The 6,218-nt window shown below is 41.2% G+C and overlaps 1 protein-coding gene across 2 annotated transcripts in view; it reads right to left on the minus strand.

The window, feature by feature from the left end:
- TTLL10 (tubulin tyrosine ligase like 10) overlaps positions 1–6,218 on the minus strand; it is a 200,565-nt gene that overhangs the window by 95,635 nt on the left and 98,712 nt on the right. The window lies entirely within an intron of this gene.

Here is a 6,218-nt window from a genome sequence, read left to right on the forward strand (position 1 = left end):
ACGCTATCCTCAGTAAACTTGGAGTACTTCTTTTGCTGATATATAGATCCTGGATTTTGTTATTTCCACCCCAACTCATCTGATGAAGTGGGTCTTACCCATGAAAACTCAGGATACTATACATTTTTGTTAGTCTCTAAAGTGCCACAGGACTACTCATGGTTTTTAAAGTTACTCTGAAACTTTTTCAGTACCTAATTATGCAAAGAACATTACAGAATTCCACAGGATATAGCTAATCATTTTACTAATGTGACTCGTGAAACAGAAGTGAACCAACAATTTTCAATTATTCTCTGAAGGGGTTTTAATATATTAGGATTATCTACTTTATTGCTATCTTGTTCCAAACAAAGAAGGCCTGGAAGTTTAGAGGAGTTTAGGGTGTTTTTTTCCTATTTGCTTTTTATCATTCAAAACTTAGATATGTCAAGTCAGACATCATTTCCCATCATCCCTAGAGTATATCAGTGACCAGCCAGAATATTGGGTTTTCTCTTTTGTTATTGAATTTTATTTTAAAACAGTCAAACATCCCCTGAAGATGTCCTGTGGAAGAAGTCATACACTTAGAGCTGGCAGAAAAATGCCAGCTACAGTAAAAGCTCCATTACCTGGTGCTCAATTAACCAGAAAGTTCAATGAACCAGCATTTGTGGTATCTGCCAATACAAATCTTCAGTCTAATAACTGGGACTAGTATACTGCCCAGCACATTAAGCAATTGCATATTCTGCATGCTACTTTTATGCAAAGGAGGCAGAAGGCAAGTAAGTAAGGCCTACTCAACACTACTGCGGGCCGTCGATCTAGATTATGCAACTTCAGCTACATGAATAATGTAGCCGAAGTCAATGTTCTCAGATCTACGTACTGTGGTATCTTCACTGTGGTACCTCAACAGCTGATGTTCTTCCGTCAATTCCACTTACTCTTCTCATTCTAATAGAGTACTGGAGTCTAAGGGTACGTCTAGACTACATGCCTCTGTCGCCAGGAGGCGACATCCCAGGAGGCATACCTGGGTGGTCGACAAATACCTTTGATGTCAACACCCGCGCGTCCAGACTATCACGCTGAGCCGACAAACAGCTGATCAGCTGTTTGTCGGCTCAGCACGGCAGCCATGTAAATTTAAATGAAGCGGCGATTATTTAAATCGCCACTTCATTTTACTATGCCGGGTAGCCTAATCTACATGCCTCTGGCGACAGAGGCATGTAGTCTAGACGTACCCTAAGAGAGAGCGCTCAATGGCCAATTTATCTCATCAAATCAATCAACCTCTGCCAGTCAATCTGGTGGGTAGTGAAGGCATGTTCTCGGCTGAAATCAGGGATTCATTCAAAAAAGCAAATTCCAGAGCGTGTCATAAGTTCATTACAGATTCAGCCCAATCTCCTATACCTCCTATCATCTGCACTGATCATTGATTTTTTATTAATGATCCCGAGCCCCTTCAAGATCCCAAAATGCCTTCTGAATCATCAAAGAAGGATTAAATTATGTTCAGGATAACTGTAGTGTTAAATGTACTTGTAGAGATCTGGGTGTAGGCCATGTGCTGCCTGTAGTGCTATGTAGTGTCATAACTTAGATAACCTACTGTACAGAAAACTTAGCTGTATACACGTAAGTGCTTCAAGAAACCAACCACTCTGAAGTACAATACTATGACTAGACTGGTGATACCTGTGTACTATTTTATACTTTATTCATTCTATTATAGTCTAATTCTTTGAAAATTGGTATTCCATTGGTAAATGTAACTCTCAGTTAACCAAATATTCAATTAATCGGCATCACCCCCTTCCCAACATACCAGATTGCAAAATGTCTAATTTTTTCCAAAATGTTGAGCAAAACTTTAATGTTTTGATGAAAAAATGTTGGTGGAGGAGGAAAGGGGTGGATCAAAACACGTTAAGTGAGAAGCAAACAAAATTTTTAAAAAGCTGACAATTTGTACTAACAAAAATTAAAGTTTTTTGCTGACAAATTTTCAGCTTTCAGGGTTTTAAAAAAAGCAAAATGAAAATGAAAATGTCCCACAAAGATTTTATTCTTGGTGAGGAGAGCCATTTTGATGATGAAAAAGTATTTTTATAAATAAATTTCCACAAGTATACTCAGACTGCTATCAGGAATCAAGGAATTTTACCCAGAACTTGAGACCCTGCACCTATAACTTTCATTGTCACCAAATAATGTAACTTTACCTTGTCTACGTGGCCCCATCTTTGTCACTGGGAGTTGCAGATGCTCAGTTTATCTTGGAGGAGGCCTCTATACATTGGTGGTACAAATATCACAGGAATGGACTATTTCTAGCAGATTATGGTTTATGAATTGAAAATATTAAAAGTTAAGATTTTTGCCATTGATGTCAATGGAGCCAATCGTATCTCTGTTAGAAGTTATAGAGGAGGATGCCTTGGACAAAAGGAGGTGTAAAACAGCACTCCTCCGCCAGTTTAGCCTGTTAACTTCAGCGTGTTTCTGACAGTCTGTAATGCATCAGGAGAGTTTATAGCAAGAAACATTACAGGAGGTTGTTTTCTATCTAAGTCATGAATGTAAAAGTGTGGAGTATATCAGATGTAAAAAAAATGTTTACAGCTGTGTTAGGCCTTGGAGTGTGGGGTGGCAGAAGAGACAAAGCAGAAAATATGATATGTTTGGTTGGAGCTACAAATACAACACCAAACTACAATCGTGAAGAGAGGGCCTGTTAAGGCACAGTGTATATGGACTATTGTATGTTTGTAAAAGAAGAACCACATTCTGTACCACACCCAGAATACAGAGGCAACCATAGTTAGTGGCCAAAGCCATAGGTCCAGCAACAATGATCAGGGCCAAAGAAATTTTCAATAGAAGAATATTTTAAGATTTTCCTCCCAAAACAGCAAGTCCTTTTGATGTGGCTGCACATTTCAGACTGGTTTCTGTCTCCTGTTAAGTGAAATGGAAAACGTGGGCATAAACAGCAGCTTATTTTACCTGCTGTTTCCTTGCAATAAGTCCTTGAGCAACAATGTAAGGTATAATTACAGCAGCCAGGAACTCAGATGACTTCTGTTCGTTCCTTGTGTGGGCACAGGCTGTTCTAACCGGGCTCCACCTTCCCACCGTCTGCTATTCAAACTGAGATAACCCATCTGGTGGGTGGGTGTGTGTTTGCTTCCTCTGTCTTACCTATCAATCACGGGAAACTAGATGTTTTACTGAAAGGCAGAAGCCGTTCTTTCAGAGAGAGATTTCTTTGAGTCTCTCTTGTCTGGAGTGAGTGACAAATGTACTTTTATCTCCTTTCGATACTGCACTTACCACTCAAGCAACACTCCTCCACCCCCTCCCCCCGCCTCTTGACATATTCCTGATTGCTGAAATAGGAGCCATAATGATCATGCTGCAGAAAAAAAAATGTGCTAGGAGGTTACCAGGGGCGTGGCCAGTGTTTGTATGCTGTGAGTGCATGCTAGCTCCTGGTAAAGTGCGTTAGGGTTTTGTTTGTTTTGTTTTGTTTACTGTGCAAAGGTTTTCTCTTTTTGCTGGAATTCTTATACAAATCTGCATCTTGTAAACTGCAGTAACTACAGCTGGTCCCCGAGTTATGAACGAGTTACGGACCAAACAGTTGGCTGTAACTCGAAGTGTTTGTAACTCGGCTCCCATTGAGTTACATGGCGACCGCGCTGTTTGTAAGTGCGGATCGCATTCGTAACTCGGGGACCGCATTTACGGCCGCTTTGGTCGTAAGTGCTGATGGTCGTAAGTTGGAAACCAGCTGTATTTCATTAGAAAAAAAATCTAGGGTTACTCTTTCAGTAAATAAACTTGTAAAGCCCCAGTACCCAAAACAGATGAAATGTTAATGAATTATTTCAATTCTTCCCCTCCACACCTCACCTCCATCAGTTCTACCCTGCAATATGAGTTTGATGGATCCAAGTGAAAATGGATGGGACACAGATTGGCAATGATACAGAAAATGTGGTCCTCAAGGTGTAAAGCCATATTTACAGGTCAAAGTTACATTACTTTGATGTCACTACAGATGTGATTTTAAACAGATTAAGCTGCATAAATTAACATCTCTGAGCCTGTAGTTGATTCAAGACCTAGGCTATAGTTTGTATCTTGGTGCTGTTTTCATGCTGAAAATGTCTTCTTGTGGGAGCCAGTTAAAATACAGACACAGGCAATGGGTTTAAAGCAATAGTGTTGTCCTGAAGGGTACATGAGGCTGAACTGTGTATAGAATCATGCTAAAGGCCTGGAAAAGTCCACCCTGTTTGGGTACATAGTTAAAACACCGTTCTGACCCATCTGTACTATAAAAACACGTTAACCATGACAGATCCTACAGTATGGTAATTAGGTCATACACGTTGGTAGCTTTTCAGAATGTAGATGTCAACAAATTAACATTTGTTTCAAAGAAAGCATCTATTAAAAAGCTTTCCAAATGGGACGTCTTATTGGGCCCAACATAAAGCTGAGGTACACACAAGTGAGTGTCAAATTACAGCATTATGTGGCTCTGATAGGATTTGTTGGATCGCCTGGAATTTTCAATCCATCCCATTTCTTTAAAGCCTGAATGACATGATAATTTACTCAATTGCCTTTCCATATGACACCAATATTAATTTCTATATGATCCGTCCCTCCTTGAGGGCAATCACATCTATCTCAGTCATCAGTGGAGACATGTTCATTCCATGTCATGAGTCATCTTAATCCCACCTAAGCATGAAGGGTTGTACTTCATTGAGCCTGCTGATTGGGTGTGGTGATGGCTGCAGTTGGAGAGGAGGGTTCCCGGATGACTTACATGTGTCCAGTCATGTATCTGTCAAAAGACGGGAAGCATGAAGCAATGAGAAGCAAAAGGCTGAACTGGTGAAAGCTGTGGGTTGGAACAGCAGCTTCTGGGAAGGAAGCCGGGTTATCTGTGACTCAATGCTGGAAGAGTCAACAAAGCAGAGAGAACTCTTCACTCAATCCCTAGTGTTTCTGGGCTGCTTAAACCGCTGCCCCCAGCTACAGTGTGCCATAGGGCATCCTTAAAACTCACTGCTTTCAAGGGAGAGGATCAAATCCTGCAGGCTTTCCTCCTTCCAAGCTAGCATGAAAGTCACAACTATTGGCTTCACAGGTAGTTTCGCCTGTTGAAAGAATACGCTGAGGGACAAGGGTTCTAGGTTTCCTCCCACCCCAGAGCCATAAAGCAGTGGTGTTAAACCTCAGTTTGGTTTTAGAACCCCAGATGTTATGTCTAGCATCTGGGACCTGATCCAAAGCCAACTACAGACAATGAAAGATTCTCTCAACTACAGCCTGCCTGAGGTCTGGTCTCATAGGCATTGTTTTCACTACAGAATATTATTGTGCTAAAATAGAACCTAGTACAATCAGGTAACACGATGCGGACCACAACTTTATGTCCAGTACAGACAAGGAAATGTCATTTTCAGCAGCATCTCTGCTACGGGGACCAGAATTCAGCCTTATTTCCACAAATGAAGAGCTGTCTGCCTTTCTAGAAGATAAGCTTGAATCAAACACAAGTTGTTGGCCTTGATACAGGGATAACTGGGTGAAATGTAATGGAGGAGGTCAGATTAGATCAGTGATGGGCAACCTAGGCTAGAGACTGAGCAGTCTGTGTCCATCTCAATGGGCTCCAAGATTGTTGGAAGCAGGACAGGGTAGTTTTGCTCACTGCGCTTGCATAGCTAGAATTTGTGGGGTTGTGCCAATTGAACTGTAGCAGCGATTTGGATGCATAGGGAAGCACCCAGCTCCCAGTTAATGCTGTGAGCAATCAGCTGCACCTCACTTCACGTGTCCTTGCTTTATGTGTGTGTCACTTTAGTAACAGCAGTAGGAAAAAAACCTCTGTGAGGATGGAAACCAATGGAATCTGGCAATCCTGTATGTGGGCAACAGTAAACAAAATAGTTATAAAACCACGCATAGCACCCCGAATGGCCTCATTTAGCCCATGGGCCACAGGTTGCCCTCCACTGGATTAGATGATATAATGGTCCCCTTTGGTCTTAAACTGTATGACTCTGTTGAACTTCTTGATTCTAATGCAGAAAGTCATAATTCATGAAAAGCAACAGAGCTATCAGCACCCTTGGCTTGGATTCATCAGAGTGAATTTACATAAAAGGGGAACTCAGATTTCCTTTTAGTCATGAACA

The sequence above is a fragment of the Pelodiscus sinensis genome, chromosome 24 (assembly GCF_052426305.1).
Source record: "Pelodiscus sinensis isolate ZL-2025 chromosome 24, ASM5242630v1, whole genome shotgun sequence".
Lineage (NCBI taxonomy): Eukaryota > Metazoa > Chordata > Testudines > Trionychidae > Pelodiscus > Pelodiscus sinensis.